The following is a 20,690-nucleotide window of genomic DNA, read 5'->3' on the forward strand; positions in this document are numbered from 1 at the left end:
TTGTGGTATCCGTCACCTGATTAGTATCCGTACTCCCTAACTTTATAGCCATGTAAACAGAAAATCAATCAAATACAAATTATTTTTCTTAGTCAACCATCTCAGCTGACATATGAGTGTTGTTTACAGCTGAATTTAGTTGACCTAGGATAACAATGTTTTGATGACCTCACTAATATGCTGGTTTGAAGGATTTTTCACATCATAGATGCTGCCTAGTTTCCCAATCAATAGACACAGTAAGCACACTTTTTCTGTCTTTATTTGGTGACTGACAGTCTCATTATCCAAAGAAAATGTCAACATTAGCATAGCTTGCATAGCAATGATGAAACATTGATAATTATAACCCTGACCTGATGGGGGTACGGACCCAACAAAATTACACAATATGTTGTTTTGGGTCCCATAAAGTATATATATCAGGAAAAGTTGCTAGAATTGATCAGAAGCTGACTTGCTATCATAGGAAAGAAGGTAAGCACTATATAATTTATACAAAATAATTTTTAGCAACACAGATAGATACACCAAACACAGCTTCATTCAATCTTGTTGTTCACAATTACGTGATGTAAGACGGAAAGTCAGACATAATGCTCAGTATATATCAGTTGGTTGATGCTCAAAATGACTTCAGAAATGTGATGCAATAAGTAAGTTAGATAGTAAACATAGTTTAATGTGGGCTTTTTGTTGTTAGATCGCCATTGATGAAGATTTTCAAGATTGCCATTGTCAAGATGAGAGGACATTGGTGAAGCATAGCATAATCTGCATTACAGAGGAGAAAGCTAAGGACGCCACTGTGGTAATGGCCTTTAGGGATTTTGCTTTAAAAAGAGTGGAGGAAGAGAAACCAGTAATTCTCAAGCGAGCGCACATATGATGGTGCTCCAGCACGGTACAAAAGGAGGAACTCATTTCATAACATCAGCCAGTGTGAGATTCGCCTGCAGAGAAACTTCTACGAGACCAGCCATGGAAGTCAGTTTGTGATGGCCTTGGAGCTACAGTGAAGTCCAGTGTGTACCAGACTGTTATATCTGGAAAAGCTGTCATAGCAAATCCAAATGATTTCTATGAATACTGTGAAGAAAACTTAAAGATTCCCTTCAGAATGGCTAGGGATATGTCACCAACCGTGAATACTTTTTCTTGAAGCAAGGTACCATCAATCTAGAGTGACCAAATATTCTGCCAGTCAAGATGGGAGTGAGACAACTCCATGCTCTGAAAAACACACCAGCTTCCCTAGGTTTTCTGAAAGGTCAGCTTTTATCCTGCTACTGTGACTTCTGTCATGACGAAGAGAGCGATGGGTGTATCAACTAAGGCTACTGTGGAGACTGGCTGGAGGAGAAACTGGCAGTGAAGGGAGCTGAGAGGACAAGAGTGGCAGATGTGTGTATTTCAACAATCTGTGCTGCATCTGTGCTAGTGGTGGAGACAGATTATAGACAACGCTTGTCTGTGGTGGCAGTAACCTATGAGGATAGCTTTGCTGTTGGAGAAGTGATTGGAGTTGATGGATGCAATCTTGATGTACGGTTCATGAAAGAGGGTGCCAACAAAAGGTTTGAATGGACTAGAGAGCCAGGGACCGTTGGAAGAAAGTTTTTTTTTGTGTGCTTGAAAGTGAAGACATGCAGCCATTTCAGCTCAACTTGAAATAATATTATGTCACAACCAAGTCATGTGTTATATAAAAAAATACCTTGCATACAAATATGCTTATTCTTTGTATATTATGTGATGTCCGTACCCCTAAATGACAGGAATAAGTGTAAATGTTGTATTATACAGTTTAATTCAACTTCAACCTACTTTGTTTATAGTTTATCAATTGATCAATAAATAAATGAATGTAGGTTTTCCAATGAAATTTTTCTGTAGCTTTTTTTGTAGTGTCCGTACCCTTTGATTAGCTTCATATTATTTGATGCATAGACATGGTTGTGTTCAAGCTAGCCTTGTGAAACTTTATATGCTGTTAACTTTCAACCGGGAAAGCTTGGGAATTTTCATTAGAAGCATGAACCAATCTTGTGAGGCAAATAAAATTTAAAAATTCAAAAGTATACTGAGTTTTACCAAATTGGTTAATTAGATGGTAAATATTGAACTCCAAGTTCCTCTTCTAGAACATTGATAGCAATTCCATTTTGTGGTCTTAGTGAAGGTTTATACTTGAATTAATATATTCCTGCACATTGAAATGGCTGGCATAGCTTTTAATGTTGATATGAGAGCTGCATTTGATGTCATATTCTAATTTTGTAATGTCCGTACCCCTTCAGACATACCCTGATAAAATGTTAGTTAAAATCAGACCCACTGGAATGGTGTGCTTTATCATTAGGTTTCTGAAAGGCCAGCCTTTTGCGCATACAATTATCTAGATTTCAAATTATTTAAAGCATTTTGGTTTTTTAGCAAAGGTGAAACAAAAGATGCACACTTGATTGTGAAATAGCCGACAGCGTTGAAATGCTATGCACAGTGTTAAAAGGCTCTGCATAGCAAGGCATAACAATGCTGTGTTACGCGCAACATCGCTGAAGCTTGCTCTTATTAGGAAGTTTAGCAATGCATATGCTAGCTTACTCAAATTAGCAAATGCCAATCACATTCCCTGCCACTGTTTGTAAGCTGTTTTATATTACCCATGCATTGCCGGTAATATAAAACAGCTAACAGCAACTCCCCTTAACTTATAGTAAAACTAGTAAAATATTCACTAGTTTTACTATAAGTTAAGGGGAGCGCATACCTCCAACACCAATTTACAACAATTTGTTCATCTTTTCCCAGACAGCAACGTCTATTCTCTAAAGAAAAAATAATAAAAATAGTTTTCAAGTTTGCAATAAAGTACAACAACAATATATTTTTACTATTTCAGTCCTAATTTATCTGTACTTTACTGACACATCTGCTTTTACGTCTTGTATGGGTTGCCAATGGAGAATAACTGCTGTTTGGAGCGTGGGGGTGTGTGTGTGTGCGCGTGTTTGTGGGTGCTTAATGCAAGCAAATATACATAATGAGTGCAGCTATACAGTAATTACATAAAACCCAAACAAACTGAATGTATGAACAAACCAAACGAAGCCTCGTTACCTCTAGTAATTTGTCATTACTGATGGGCAAAATACTTGATACCAACGGTGTAGTCTGAGCGAAGACGAGTGTTTCATTGATGAAGTTTTCTTTTGTCCTTTTCACAATTCTAGTAAGGTGTGCTTTCATATGACATGGCAAAGATTAATCCTTCAGCTTGTGTTGTAAACCATGAGGTGCTTAACTGATAGCAAGAGACTTATGCACAGCAAGCTTATGCAGCGGATTACGAAAAACCTGCGCATAGCTGAAGAATAATTCCTGATGACCTCCATTGCACCCCCTCCAAAAACCTTTTAGTTTTCTCAATATAGGGAATGGTATGTATAATTATTAGCTTGTAAACGGGTCTCTTCAGTTTTTTCTTGGACGTTTGCAAAGTCACATGTCTCACATAGCCAACACTATTTGTTTGGGTTTCAGCATAGATATAGTAAACCCTAGATTGGCGAATAGCTATCACTACAATGGAGCAAAAGTGAGGCCTATTAATAATTGCCCAACTAACAATTTTACGTTCCCAGAACGTTCCAGGGATGTTCCGAAAAGTCCCAGAAACGTTTCATCGTAACGTTGTCACAAGATTATTTGTAGACACATTTTCAACGTTCCAGCAACGTTCTGGGAGATACATTGCTGGAATGTAACTCTCACAACGTTCCATCAATGTTGTGGGAAATACTTTGCTGGAACGTATTTCCCATAATGTCCCTACAACGTTGTGGGAAATACGTTGCTGGAACGTATTTCCCACAACGTCCCAGCAACGTTGTTGGAAATATGTTGCTGGAATGTTAGCAAATAATCTCGCATAACATTACCACAATATTGGGAGAACATTGCGTAATATTCCATAAACATTTCTTCCATAAGATTGTCTCAAGGCTATTAGCTAACATCCCAGGAAGGTTACGCATAGAACATTAGTGGGACATCAACGCATAGGGATTTTCCATCTTTATTATACAATATTCCTAGCTACCGCACATTGCTTTCCTTGCCGCTCTACTAACGAAATGATTTACATACGTGTCAGCCTGTTAGACGATAACGTGGCGTTAATTTATCGGAAGATAGATTATCAACATACATCTGACACAAATAGTACATATGGAGACTTGGTCAGTTGCCACGCGTTCACGCTGTTGCGTCTATTATGACACTTTAACGCATATTTGGAGCCTAATGGACCCTAGTCATTTTTGGGATATGTCTAATGAAGTGCGAAAATTGAAATTTGTAGTGACTTTCTATTTCATTAACATAAATCATTCAAATTTATCATTATTTTTATTCATTATTTTGTTTGCTTTTATATCTGTAATGAAAAATCTATAAAATTTCTAATTTGCTTCATTTTAAATAATTTTTTGTTATGAAAGGGTGACAACTTCCAAAAATTAAATCATGCGTTTTTGTCCCATTCTAGCTAGAACGTTAGAGGAAAAGGTTTGCTAACGTTATTATAACGTTGTTACAAAACATTGTTATCGAATGTCCCAGCAATGTTACAGGATTGCTACTTTGAAATGTTTGGGTATAAACATTCACATAATATTGTCTTCTAATATATTCGGAACAGTATGGCGTTTTACCATTATGGAACATTCAGCAGATGATCTGGTGCAAAATTCCTGCGACATGAGGAGAATGTTACAGAATATTCCACAAGCATGCCTTTCATGAAGTTGCTTCAAAGATATTCGCTAACATCCCAGGAACATTTTCGTGCAGAACATTAATGGGGTGTAACTGTGTAGAAAATATCTAACATTTTGATGTTTCGCAGAATGTTCCTCTAATGAATTGCGTACAATGTTACTATAATGTACCGAGCATAATCGTCGACAATATTTTTTCCTTAAGCTATACAACATTCCACCAACATTACGCCTCCGAAGCAACCTAACTTTTCTATAACGTACCATGCTTAACCTTCACACAACATCTCTTCTCAAGGCTGACGGACATTCAACAAATATTGCACCTTAGGTATATACGAAGACTATTACTAGATTATTCTTAAAATAATCTTTGTGAGCATCTCAATAGTTAGGGCATGGTTCCGAAGCTGTATATTTTGGTACAAACAGTTGCATGATATAATAACAAAAAAAACAAAAATGAAACACAATAAAAATATAGCTATAAAATGACTAAACTCTATATATATTGTCATCATCAAAACATGGCAGAAAAATACCACAACCTTTACGCCAGAATAAATTATATATCAATGATACACAGAGACAAACAAGCAAAGCTATGATCATATTTGTAAATAATGCTACAGTCCACCAAATGCTTTACCACATTAGACTAAAGTTTTTTCCAGCTCGTCCTTGGATTGTGGTGGCGAAGGCTGTTCTTTCATCCAACAATTCAGATTACAGTACAATCCTTCAGTACAGGCCTGAAATGTGAAGAAGCATTTATATTAGCAGATGAGAACTGCTAAAAAGTACAGAATACAAACAAAGCAAATATGAGTATAAACTAAATATGGCAACAACCTGTTAACAAAGTAATTATGAACATCGAGGTTGATCTGCCACATCACAGTGTCCCTTGCTAGATACATGAAATAGTACCAGCAATACTTTTCTTTTCACTATTTGTGGGCACTCTATAATAAGGCAAAATTGTCCACTCATTCAAGTTTTTGGAATCGCGATTCCTCATAATAGGCACAGCTGGATACAAGAGTGCACAACCACCATATTTTCAAACATCCCAATCAGCTTTTTATTTAATTGCTTCATAACTGAGCTTCCTATAAGGCTGCAAATTCATATTGGCATATTATGAAAAATGCACAAGCATATCATATTTAGGGTTGCACTAATAGTAAGTTTCTTCAGAAGCAACTAATGTCCTAGTCGTAGTGTTCTTATGCTGAATTATCATTTTAATAATTTGAAATTTTAAAAAGAGTTGTTGTAGAATAGCAATGCGGTAAATTAGTTAGTAAATCTCATGTAGCCAAAAACACGAACTTGGACATATCCATTAAAAAATAATAACAAACTGTAAGCTAACAACTCCGCATTAGTCGAGTTATTCACTTGGAGTAAACCTTTCTGATGAGACGCTATATGTGCAAACAGCTATATACGCAGGTAAATGAGAAGCACTGCTAATACTATTGCAGATTGTTCCAAAGCTTTAAGAAACGCCGTGCAGATATTTAATGAAAAATTAAAAATTAAACGATAAGATTTTGTAAGTTTTAGTTGATCTAGAAGTATGCGAGCAGCCTGCCTTTTCAATTTCCTTTATAAGCTTGTTTGAATTAGCGCGTACACTCTTTTAAAAATACATAGTCAATCGGCTATTGTTGCCTCTTACATTATGTCAAATTCTTCAATCATACCTATCTTATATCACAATTAAATAGCTGAAAATCATGTCATAAAAAGAGAAAAAAAATTACATCGCACTACTAGCTCTAAGTTGACGTTTTGGTGAAAGGCAGCACAATTCTCAACCTATCATGCTTATCACAAGTTATACATAATCTAACACAGTGCAAACTTTCAAGAGTTGCTTTCTTAATTATGTACATGTGCACACAACTCTTAGATTTCCATATTTTCTCTGCTTAAAATTCTGATGTGCTAGGTAGTTAGTGTTAAAATGTGCTTCCAATCTGCCAAAAAAATCTACGTTTTGTACTACAGCATTTCTAAATTTGAAACTAATCTTTCCAACTTTCAATAACAAAAATCACAGTTAAAGGGAGAGTAACTATAGATCTATCGTAAATTCCAGAGTACAAATCGAGATCTGAAGTTTGGTTCAAAAATCCTGGTTTTGACATGTACATACCGTACCCTCTTCCATGGCCCAAATCTTTTATTCGCTAATAGTTCAATCGGGATCAGAGACGGGCAATGCGTAGCTGAGGAAATGGCATTCAAAACACCATCAGTAAGGACACCATTTTTGGCGCCGTCGGGAATACTACAATTAACAAAAGACTGAGAGTAGCATGTTATAGTGAAGATCACAGGGAACAAAAAACAAGCACTTAACCAACGTACTGGTTCACCTCAATACAAGAACAAAACCGCTACCTCGGATAATAGGTATTCAACAGAGTAGCAATGCCTCAAGACAGATTTCTGTCAGGAATCGTGATTCATGGACAAGAAAAAGGTGTGAATGCCCAATAGTGGATGTGTCAAATGGATTACTGAAGTGTGGCCTTGTAGGCAGATACTACAAAAACCAACATCAAATTCAAAACATATCACATAATTCCAGAAGAGAATCCTAGTGATGACATTTCGAATGGTGAATAATGGGGACCTGGTGTTCCAATCAGCTCACATTGAGTAGGATTACTGGTATTTCACTATTTTATAAATAAATTCCTATATGTGATATCATGTAATTTTGATTTGCAACGGTTTTTTGAAGTTGAATTTTACTAGAAATCGTGCCATGAATTACATTACCGTCGTATTTTTGTGCAGACACCGCAGCAATACTATTTAAATTCATGAAAGAAATGAAGTCACTGTTGGGATTCAAACACAAATGCTCTATGGTAACATCTTCCAGCGCAGCGAGCTGGAAGCTTGTAGGTGTAGCATAAAAACACACTGGTCAGTGCGCGAGGCGACATTGCATTAGAAGAACTGGTCTTATGTACTGAATATTATATGGTATGTTTATCGAATTTGATATGGTTGTCATGACGTTAAGGGCTTAGGGCACAAATAAACAAACTTTCCATGTAGCTGAATTAAAGCATATTGATAACATATCAGTAAGCCTACAACATGTATAATAAAAACACAGACATGGAAAATTTGCAATAGTGATGGAAAAATGCAAGAAATATGTCTAGATCTCACCTGTCCCACATTTATTGATACCGATTCAATTGGTTATGGAGAATTCACTGTTGAGCCGAACCGGTGTATGGTTGGCAAATCGACCATAGTAGTGGTGATTGACTAGATAGCGATTAGACGATTAGTTGCAAAGATAATGGCCAGATCTTGTGAGATTCATTCTAAAAAATCGCAAACAAACCACATTAGAGATCTTGCAAACCACAAATCGATAAACTATCTATATGGTAAGAATCTAATGGTTATGGACTTGGACTGAGATTGAACCGATAACCTTGTAGTTGCAAACCCTAAATCTGGCCACTAAAAACTGCTGGTTGGTCACTACTAATATTGCTCAACATTTTCCAACTGAATAACAAGTTTAGTAGCTCAGTGACTAACAAACATGTCTTTACTCATTTGATATATGCGTATAGATCTTCATCTTTATGAAATTTTGGAGACAAAAATAATGGCAAAGAAAGAATTCTTCAAATTAAGTTTAGGAAATGGCGTTCAAACTTGTATCAGAGTTGTCTTCTCTGTTTTATGGCAGTCAAAAACTATTAATGATTCACCATTACTCCGTTTGTACACAACACACAGTCACTCGCAATGAGATTTATTATCAACAATGCCTCTGAAGTAGGAAATGAAATCAAAAGATACATGCTACTACTCAGTAACATGCTTTACACATTTTTCTACGCATATATGGCTTCAAAGCCATTTCAATTCTATTAGCAAAAGCTCGCTCAACCAGCAAAAGTGTTTTTATCAGTTATTAAGACATTCGATAACATCGCTGTGATACGTGAAAAAAATCATATTAAAAGTTGTACTTATCTTAAAGCACAGAGGTACAGTTAAAGAACGAAAGCAATATGTAACCCTTTTAGTGCCATAGGCCTACTCTTTTTAATGAGTTCCTGTTTACAGAAGCGTGACATTTTAAAGACAAATTATATCCATTCTATGACTCGCAAATGCTTTTCAAGCTGTTTTCCAACGTCAAACGCATCCAAGAACGATAATCCACTGCAGTTTACCACCGTGGAGTGCACAGACCTGCCAACCCAAGAGTGGGGCAATGCGTGAGATTTGGTTTTGGGGCAGTTGATGTATCAATGATAGTATATATAAAGTTGTGGAAATTGGGGCAAAAATCTCACGCATTTCTCACGCATTTTCATTTTTTCTCTGGGGTGATTGCGTGAGTCTCATGCCCAATGCGTGAGAGTTGGCAGGTATGGGAGTGCAATTATTTAGAAACACAGTCTTTAACACTCGGTTTTATTTACGGAGAAAAACTTGAATTGGTACCAATGCAAAAAACTTTACTCACCTGCAATAACGATCGCAAAGAGCGTCAATATCATTTATTACTATATTGTGAATTTTAATGCAAGTATTGCAGATGAGTTAAGCATCGTTAAATCATTAATTAAACTACAACAACCGGAAAAATAAATCAGTATGGCGGATATTTCCTCCTCCTAGTTTTGCCTTGTCCGATATTTTCAGGCATAATACGATGTAAATGCATACCTTCGAAATCTTTCGAAGGAGTACGATGCGGATTTTTAGCTTTCCCACGCATCGAACTTCATAAATTCCAAAAAGTTATAACTAAATTCTATGTATATGCCCACAAACAATCTCGGTTGATATTTTGGTTCATTATACAGTAATACAAAAAAGCGTTTAATCTCTTTGTAAAGATTTAATAGACGTAAACTGACAAAACGTCGTAAAACCACGGTTATGGAAGACCAAGCGAGTCATACTTAACGCCGAATACCTGTTGGAGATTCCGACAAGTTGGTGATTTTCTCTGAAACTACCGATGTGATTACCGCTGCCTATACTCATGATGTTGTGTTAAAACTGCTAAAAGAGTTCTGAATAAATATCGCCGAGTGATTTATTCACTACTAATAGACGTGATTTGACGCTATTTGGTAAGAAACCTCAAATTGTTGATCAGTTACAAAACTGCCTTACACAAAGCCACTGCACACTCGCAGACCTGCGAAAATGGTGCCCGAAGGGTTGAAATCAACTTGATATCGAATAATGAATACCATATTTGCCTTGTGGTGACCGATTTAACTCAGGCACTACTATAAGCCCCTCTGTGGGGCTTACAGACAATTTAAATCAGACAGAAGCCCCTCGCTGGAGCTTTTTTATATTATGTGGTTTGGTTCTCTTTTTGTAGCTACAAGTGAATGGATTCAGATTTTCTTGGTTCAAATGCTTAGTATGGAGACTATTGTAGTGTTTGCTCATGTGAAACTGACAGTAAAGGATTCTTATAAGTATTATATATATATAGCATTTGTATTCATTTCATGTGAAACGTTAACTGCGGATGATTCCCAACATCTATAAGTACAAAAGCTCTGAAACGCGCTCGTAGAGAGCATACGAATTTCATCGCATCTGACGAAGACTTGCCTTGTTTGGCCTGACCCATTTTGTGAGCAGCTGTTTGAATGGCTTTTGTTGATACAAATTAATTATGTTCAACCTAAAATGAATTACATAGTGAATAAGTTGAAGACATTTTATGAGAAAGAGATTTTGAGGTGATTTTTTTGTGAGCAGTACATCATGTTTATGTTACACAACTATTTATTGTACTGACTGAAAAGAAAAACGAAGTTGCAAGTTGTCAGTCAAGACTCAATAATCATCTTTTATTTACAGCATGAAACTTTGTTGAGTCCAAAAATAATCCATCAGACAACAAGCAAAGCAACCTTTTCACTTCTAACATTCCTTGCAAAAAAAACATAATTTTCAGTGATTTGTCTGCTAATATGTTACACAATTCTAAGAAAATTTATTTTTGCCAAAAGTATTTAAGCATTGCCAAGTGGAAGTAACTTTATGCGGATCCATGGTCTATTATAGCAAATACATGTAGACTAATTATTATGACATGACCATGTAGTAACTGTAATTTTTAATTTCTGTAATTTATCTAATTGTGATTTTTACAATTTGATATAAATGAGATAATCTCTCTTCGAGTTAAATTCAACAACAAGATTGCATAAAGGTTTGGAAATTTTTTTGAAGGTGCATCCTCCTTTTTCTTATTTTGTAAAGAGCAAATCTGACAATACAACAATCATTTCAACGGGTATGTGAACTGACTGTTTGATATAGCCGCGTAATTGCCTTTAAGCTGTATAAATCATCTATGTGAGAATTTTCTGCAAGTTGACAGGCTCGGTTACAATGGTTGTTTCTTGTGTCATTACTGACCAATGCCCCAGATGGGCGCAAGCTATTTTGTAATTGCAAAAGGAAGATTTGTTTAGTAAATTGACAATGTCATATAAGCAAGCTAATAACAATAACTGAACACTTCATTGTTTTGTTAATTATTTGTAATATCTACTGTGACAAGCAACAACAAAAACTGAGCCAAAGGTTTCAAAAGAACAGTGAATATCACACTGTATTATTTAACACTGTTTACGAAAACCTACAATAGGTGTTCTCGTCATTTCATGAACAAAAAATAAGATTGTTATATATGACCTATTGTTAAAGGTTGACTTGCAACAAAATTCACATTACAGTTATTTGATATCAAAAGATTCACCATGTCTTATTCTGTTGTGTTGTAGGTGCAAATTATATGGGAATGTGATTAAAAGCTTTTAAAAGCTAAAAAAACCAACAGTTAATCGCAGCCACATGAGACCGCCGTAGTTTGAATTCTCTTTCCAAAGCGGCTCAAATGGGACGTAGTTGTTACAGGATGGTTTCTGTTTACACTTTCATGCAACCTCATTCGTCGAAATATTTTCACAAATATGTTTCACACATTCAATAAAACCAGGTCTATTGTTCTTACGCGTCTATTTTATCGTCATTTTAATGCTGTCACTTTTAGCTCTGATATATTATAACTTACCGTAAAAAGTCGTTAAACTTTCTATCCTTAGTTCGAAGGCGTACATATCATTGTTTGATAATCATGACGAGCCTGTTGGTCACATGTGATATTCAAAAATTGCTGCAAAAATTATTTGCGAAGTATTGGGTCACATGATCAGATTACGACTTGACGATTAGATCAAGCCAAAACAAAATTGAAAGTAGCGCGCATCTATATTTGATATGGGGTCTTCGGTAAAACCCGAAGTGTTTGTCATAAACTAGTGCTACGATAAGTTTTATATGGAGCTTTTTATTGGCCTTTCAATTCACATGAGAACATCACGTAACAAGACAATAACCAAACTGTCAGAACTACGTCAGAGAAATAAACAGATTCCAATTTACGGCGGCTTTTCGTTTTTGAGCTTTCAAGAGCTTGTAATCACATTTCCACATATTTGGCACCTACAAAACAACAATGTAAGACATGGTGAATCTTTTGATATCAAATAACTGTAATGTGAATTTTGTCGCAAGTCAACCTTTAAGACTAAAACTAAAGCTTTAGAGGCTAAGCTGCTTTTCATCAACAACAAAAACTTCAGCTTTTTAAAATTCACTCTCAGAGTTGTAGAGCTCACATGTGTGCTATACGGCTCTGTTCACGTCTACACATACTGTTGCAACGATAAAGCTATCTCTCCTTGGAGCAGACAATTCCACTTCTCCGGTAACTTTTAACTACTAAACAGCTATGGCATTCGTTAAAAAGTATTAGTCAGCCCAGCTTATAGCTCTATGGTGACAGTTTTGTCTTATTAATAGAAACGCACATGCAATAGATTGAAGGGGAGTCTATGGGTGATCGATCCGCATGATGCCACACTATCACAGTATTATCCAAGAATTGTATTTCAATGGGATTATCGCTCAACTGAGCAGTTACCGGTGTATCTTAGACTCGCAGCTTACAAATTTCTTACTCATCAATACTCTTCAAGGGTGGTCAGTGGTCACATGAGAGCCGAAACGAACTAAACGACACAAAACAACGTCGCTGTCAGTTGTAAACTGTTCAGCCGAAGACATTTCTGGCTGAAACGAACCATTTCGATCCTGCTCGAAATTTTGTGGTCGAACCTTTGCGTTTGTTGGCTGGTTAAAATTCTACCGAGCACTCGTCACATTTCTATTTACGTGCGTGTGAGCAAAGGTAAATAGAAATGGGACAATCTTTTTATTTGGTTAAATAAACAACATCAAACAATTTATGACAAGGCTCTCCCGGACTTGTGATTGTGTTGCATGAATGTAAGATGTTGTGCTTGAGTTTTGCATAAATGTTAAAGAATGGTTGTGGTTTTATTTCCTGTAGAATATAAGTAATGTGTCATACTCATCCTGATGAATAATCGTTGCCTGTTTTATTTATGTAAAACCACAGTACTATGATGAAGACTGTTTTTGTTTGTTATGTACTCAGCATAGAAAAACATTCATATATTAACAAAAAGTATAATTTTGTTGATGGAAGGTTTGGCAAAATTTTTCTATCGAGTGATTTATTCTGAGCAGCTGAACGATCTTCTGATAAGTCTGCTGTGTAATAATAATTAATAATTGTTCCTCAAAGTTTTTTGTTTACAATAGAAATATTTAGTTTAAATACATGAAAACTACCGATGAAACAGTGTCCTGTCTCCATGCGTATGGTATCTAGGAGGCGAACTGACTTTGGATGCCATGTGACATGTGGCTTAGCCGACCCGAAGTAAACTAACCTCCAAACCTAAGTCAGTTCGGTCATCGCGTGACCACGGCTTTAGCGTGTCACCTTTGCAACATTACTAAAAGGCTGTGTTTCAAGTAAGCGAGTCTATTACTGGTGCACCTTCCATTACATCACGTGGTCCATACATGCATACATAGCTGAGAGGTTCTATAGAGGTCCGAAGGGCTATACAATATTACATAGCCTTTTGCAGAGGTCTCTCCAAAGTCGTTCTGTTATCGAAGATGTCATTGGCAGCTGACCAAAATTAAAGTAAAACAACCATGATAGTTAGTGTAATTAATATAATTATTCAATAAGTTAAAGGAATGGTAAAATAAATTGTGGCAATATGTTACAATGCAATACTGTTAGCAGCGGATGACATTCAATCTATATATAAATGTGAGCGTTTGTCGGTCGGTCCAGTTGTATACGGATAGTTTTAGTAATAAAAAATTCGCTTCGCAGAGGATTTAAACTTGCGAAAATTGTAATCGCAAGTTTGCAAACACGCATAACTAACCACAAGATTGTGATTTTCGGCCATCTTTTTTTCAGTATCCGTATTGCGATTGTAGGTTACTAACTAAATGTATATGTAATTTTTACTATTAACTAATATTACCATTTGTTTCATTTTTATAAAGTCATTTTAAAATCCATTACCTATCTTTTAATGTGACGTTTCAATTTCAGATGTCCTGCTACACTCCTATTTTCGGTTTCTTATAAAGCAATCGCTAAATCTACAAAGTACCGTGGTGCGCTTCATTGCTATACTTTTGTACTGGTATCGTCCATAAAAACCTTTTCCAATACTTTTTCAAAGTAGCTTCTGCTGCAGCAGTAACCTTTGTATACACACGTTTCTACATGTATATAGTCACTGTTATTAATAATTCAGCCTAGTCATGATTTTTATTTTATTTTTTCAATTAAATAGTGCAAGTGCTCTAGAATATCGAATATCAGAATAGGATGAGGTTAAGCACTTTACAAAGAATCACAGCCATCTTTGGTACTAAAAATGATCAGTGCTTGTCCAATTGCTACATGAATTATGATGTTATACTTATTTCTTTGGCAATTAGGCTTATTTGTGCTGTTTGTCCGAGGTTGGAAGGAGCAGAAAAGCCTCTGACCTCTTGTATAAAACGCACTAGAGTTTGCGCAAGCAGAGTGCCTCAATAGTTTAATAACCTAACCAGTATGGACAATCATTTGTGTCGCTTTGGTTGTCCACTAGTTTATTGAATGATTCATAAGCAGTTTGTTTGTGTGTGTGTATGTGTGCTCTGGTCACTCGCCTGTTCCCATACACGTCGCAAAGTACTGGCGACAGCACCGCATGCTATTAGCGGTGAAATGGGAACCTATGCGCCGGGTACAGCCAAGGACCGCCGATAGTTGCAGACGGCCTCGCAATAGTTTAGGGCTGTTCAAATGTCGCAAAAGGCCGCAGGCAAAACCTTCATGTAATGCTCGTACAGGTGAAGGTCACCATTATAGAAACGGCATGGCGAGCGAACATTTTATGTGATTCCTCGATTATGTTTAGCGATGTAGCTTATATGTGAACATATGCCACCGAGCCTAGTGCCGCAAGCGTTTTGCTGCGCAAGTTACCGCCAGAGTTTCGCAATCGATATGTGAACCAGGCTTTAGTATTAAGCTGCGTTCAGATCAGCCATTGTGCAGAGGCCAAGTTTGATCTGAGAGTGGGTGATTTTGTCCGTTTTTTATTTGCAGGGTCAGATAACTTTAGCTGATATATTTTAGTGAGTCACTCCTTGAATTTTGCTGACTGTTTCCTACAATGTTTTTAGTGAACTTTTTTAGCAAGCTGCCTGATTATTTTGCACTGCTCATCGCTAATAATGGATAACCATAAGGAGGATCTTTTGCTAACATAATGTGCTTCAACTATTATAATAACAGCAGATACTTCAATTAGCATGTGGTTGCTATGATAATTGAACCTGAGCAACAATTCCACAGCAGTTTTCCGGGTTGCTGTTACTCATGAGTGAAGCTATGACAATAGCATACACAGGTGTGAAGACAAATATGGTGTTCATATTAAAGCCTGGTTTCCATATGACAGCACAAGGCCGCGACGTCCGGCGTGCGTAGGCCAGCTGTGATATGGAAACTTCAACACATGACGATAGCACGACGTGCGTACGCTAATCGCAAGGATCCAACAGAATGGGTCCTTGCGATGGGTGCGCACGATTATGTATCTCACAATACACCGCTAGACCTTGTCAACCCATCCCATAATTCAAACAGAGGGCTGTTTTCCGAAGAAATCTGTCTCTCCTCCGAAAAAGTAAGGAAATTATCCACTCTGTCCAATGCAAGCGTGGTGCCTACGCGCGATATGGAAACACCGCATCGCGGCCCATGAAATGCATTGTGCACGATCACTGGGCTGCGCACGATCATTGTGCTGTCATATGGAAACCAGGCTTTAATGACACTACGACTCACGGTAAAAAAGATGTCATTGGCTACTCAAATAGAATATCGGCTTTGAAAAAAAAATTTCTCTTTGGACTATATCGGTATCAGGCTTGTTTGCGCTGTTCACACGATACGATTCTCGATCAGTAGAAAAATTGGTCAGAGAATTGACCCAAAATCGGCTGCTGTGACCGCAGCTTTAGTCTGTTAGATTTAGCTTTCTGCTTTTAGGAGGAAACTTATGTTATGCAAAAGCTATTATAACGAATATTGTTGGTTGGTCACATCGTGTATCTGCTCTAGTAGGGCAGTGGTGTCAGGTTTAATGCTTATTAGTTTGTTGTAGGGGCTTAATAGAAACTGATGTTTTTTTTTCTCTAGAGGGTATTCTCAGTAGAAGCATATATCTGACTTTAGTTCATTTTTGGCAATTGTTTCCAGTTCTAATTTATTGCAGCTTCAGTGGTAGTGTCTGCCTTTGAATTTTGAGCTAATATAATCGTGCATTGTGGTGCCATTTTGTGAAGCGACCAGCATTTGTAATCTTTAGTTACACACCCCATGAATACCTGTCATTGTGAAACAAAGGAACTCATCATGTTATTCAACTTCTATATTAGTATTTATGCATCCTGTCTTAAGAGTATTATACACCTCTTACATAACCACACATCCCCTTTTATTTAACCATTTCTGATGTGATTAGGAAACAGCTTTCTGGACTCTTGCTAGCTAGCCTGGGCATGGCTCTCGTGGTGGATATGGAGAGAGAGCCTGGGACACATAGCGAAAAAAAGGTAAGATAACTTCTGCAAAACGAGCGACATATGTTACATATGACGCTCAGACTGATACTAATGGAAGCGTGTCGTTAGATTCGTATCTCACGATGTATTAGATGTGGCGCGTTTAAAAGCCTATTGTCACGGTAACGTGACTTGATCTAGTAAAAAGCGCTATTTTTTTGATAGGCTTGGTGGTTATGAAATACCTCGTTTGATAATAAAACGATAGGAACCATAGGCTACTATTCTCTCGCGTTTTCACGTTAGCAGTTTCATTTCCTATACTGATAAAAATGGAGCCATTCAAAAATTACTATCAAAGCTAGGCATAGTCGCACTGAGACCAGAACAGTTTCAAGCTTTACAACATATTATCGCAGGTCTTGACCAATTTATAGTTCTTCCTACTGGCTTCGGAAAGAGTATTTGCTTTCAGATGGCACCGTTTTGCAGTGGTAGGTCCGAGTTGTTCATAATAACTGTCGCGAATAATAATACTCGTGAGTAAAATAAAACTGAGATTACTTTTTACTAGATAAACTTTTCTTTACTAGCAGCGTGCAATTCATTTTTGTTGTTCTATTGCTATTCGTTTGCTATGTTTGTATTGTTATTGTGAATTTTTTTATTCAATTGATTCAATTTTTTATTATAATTAAATCAAAACATAATGAATTGAACATATGAAATAATATAACTGTCCTGATTGATTTATTATGCAACCAACATTTCATACTTACTAACCAGCGTTTGTTTGCTGCCAATTCAGATTAAAAATAATACATAATACTCGCGTAGATCATAAATAAGACCGTCACATGATACTCCTTCGGAAATAACAATTGTGATATTAGCGACTTCAGAAGTCGGCTTTTAGAGTTGTCTTCCCCGCGTGTTGCGATGTGTCCCAGGCTCTCTCTCCCAATCCCCACGAGAGCCATGCCTAGGCTACTTGCTAGCCTGACACGCAGATTTATTATTCCAACTTCCTAGCACCTGCTATTTTACTGCTTAGCATAAATGTTATCTGCTTCCTTGTACTTACTCGCTTATTGCCTAGGAAGCTTTGCAGCGCCCAATTGTCTGTGATCTACGGATGTGACGATTGCCTGACTGATTAGGCAAACATATATAAGCCTGTGTAGATCAGAAACAATTCGAACTCCATATTTTACTCACGCTCTATGTATCACTCTGCTCTTGTATCACTCTTTATATTTTTAGACTTGCGCAATGAGCATCGGCCATTGACTTGATTAGCCTTCATATATTTTATGTTTTTGCAATTGAAAGTTTGAATTTTTAATAAATATATTCTGTTTTAAAGTTTTTTAACTAAAACAAACCAGTCTAATTCTTGACATTAAATCTACACCTAAAATACAGTCCTTTATAAATTCGCAAATCATAAACCAACTACTTGAACCACCAATCCAGCACTTATAGTTAATAATCCTTTAAACAGAGGGTCATTACAATTTCTATGTCATCAGTCAACTATTCAATTGACAAGTTCATTACTGAAGCAGCATGTTTGTGGTGGTTGTAGATAGTAGTTTGTGATTTTGCTGCCAGCAACTTTCTAACAGCAAATTGTTTCCAGCAAAACTGTTGAAAATCTGAGTGTATTGATTTTAACTATATACATTGTATAATAACCGCAAGTACATCACTAACTTCCATACTATACTCCACACAAGTTGCTTGTAAAACTGTGTATCTCATAACTGAATATTGTAAGATGGCAGATCTCTTCATGAGTGTTTCTATTGTATTCTCAAAAATCTGGTTAATCATTGATTGGCTTGGTTTGCTGAGCATTAGTATCTTTGTCAGACTTATTATTGTTGGCATAGGCCTGAAATCCTCAATTGCTTTATTTGTTTTCTCTATAAAACATGTTATAATGGAACTCTATACATAACAACCCAAAGGTAGACAAATGTATTTTATTTTATAATTTTAAAAGTATAGCACTATGATTCTTCGTCTTAACTTATTAGTATGCTGGACTTGGTAGATGGCATCGAAATCTGCAAGCAAACACATTAACAATCAAATATATTACAGAATAGGAGAATGTGTTCTAAAAATGGTAACTACCCTTGTTGCTAAGCTCGCACCTATTTTTTGGATCAGCTTTAAAATGGCTTTTTTGCTAGAAAAACAGCAATACTGTTTCTAGTGTTTTTTGATTCAACTTAACTAGCCCATGTTTATTACATTTACTGTGACTAGCATGCTCACTTATCACCACTTGCGACTCTACTACATGCCATTCAGCCACCTAAATGCTGAGTATTATTTAATGTCATACGGCAACCAGCTTTATGGATGCAAAGCTTTTATGTGAATTTAATAATATTTTTAAAAGTAATTGCTATTAAATCTAAGTGGTAGGTACAATGGCTGGTTTGGAAACTTTGGATAAATTTTGGCACAGTATTCCGATGTCACTCATGAAAAGATCCTGAGACCTACCGAAATTTATTAAAAATAGCATTCTTTGCAATTGTGTTATGCAATTAAAACTTGATTTTAATGACACAGATGGCTCCTGCCCCTACTTCTCTCATCTAAACCAAGAAAGAGTCATGTAGAAGGTGACGATGACTTCCATGATGATTTGGAATCAAGCGAACAGCTGGAAATCGAACTGTCAAGGTCTGGCTCGAACATAGTGGAGTGCATCGGTAGGTAAATATGACCAATATATCCAGGTTTTCTACAAAACAAAATATCTGGCACACATTGCAGCCTTGCTGCATATGCTAAACTGCATGGCTGCTCATATTGTGGTGCATAATTTGGGTATATAAATGTATTTTGGTATTAGCTACTTTCACTTATTGTTAGTGTATAAAGCAGATATACAGAAAACAGAGTGGCTTGAAATAATACTGCAGCAGATCAGTGAAATGTAGTTAAATTTATTTTATGGTTGATACATATGCTTTTTATAATAATATTAGCATATGATATTTATTTAGCAGGTTATGAGGTACAGAGCTTAAAACTCAACTGCAATGACTGCACCAGCTTTATAGCCTCCTGTCCAGGTTTACGCATCAGGGGATGATGCGATACTAATCAGTGTAAAAGATAGAGCTGGTCTGTTTCCACCTCATCCTGTCATCACAAAGATATGTCTAGGCTCAGAACTGAGCATACGGCAGGGTGTCGACTTACAAGGAATCACTGCAGACATACACAAGCTGGTGGTCACTAAAACTCTTTCATCGGTTTTACAAAGCAATTTGCATCAGGGATTTCCATGCTCGTTCCACTGCACAGCGCAACGTTAGTTAAAATATCACCTCCAGATATTTCCGGATTATAATTCATCAGGAGGCTACAAAGGTAGCAGCTAACAAGGGAATCTCAGATCAAGGCTCAGCCGACTGGTCGTCTTTAGTCATGTGTAACCTTTCACAGCATGTCTAGAAAAGTGTACCATTTGTCGCTTGTTTTCTACGAGTTTGCTGATGCTGTTTGCATAACACCCAAGACCCAACATTTATATTCATGGCAGACTGCAATCAGCGTACGATGTACCAGTGTGTATGCATTTGAAATCAGTTTGTACACCTAGCTATCTGACATGTTAGCCCATAGCATATGGCAACATCGATAATTTTGCAATATCTTTTGGAATACATGTGCATCAATATACACTTTTACTCGCACTTTTTATATGAAATATTCAACTTTATGTTTATAAATTTGCAGGGTAGGAAATACATAGTGTATAAGCGTTGTATCTAAAATTTGAAACAAATATCTTGTGTGCTTTAGTAG

The 20,690-nt window shown here is 36.6% G+C and overlaps 1 long non-coding RNA gene across 1 annotated transcript; it reads left to right on the plus strand.

Moving 5' to 3' along the window:
• Positions 1-9,835: 9,835 nt before the first annotated feature.
• On the plus strand, positions 9,836-19,999 carry LOC137410452 (uncharacterized). Its single transcript, XR_010981209.1, has 4 exons — positions 9,836-9,928; positions 16,814-16,904; positions 19,443-19,585; positions 19,883-19,999. It is a non-coding gene; the product is annotated as an uncharacterized lncRNA (long non-coding RNA).
• The last annotated feature ends 691 nt before the right edge of the window (positions 20,000-20,690 follow it).

Source organism: Watersipora subatra, unplaced genomic scaffold, assembly GCF_963576615.1.
Source record: "Watersipora subatra unplaced genomic scaffold, tzWatSuba1.1 SCAFFOLD_203, whole genome shotgun sequence".
Classification (NCBI taxonomy): Eukaryota; Metazoa; Bryozoa; class Gymnolaemata; order Cheilostomatida; family Watersiporidae; genus Watersipora; species Watersipora subatra.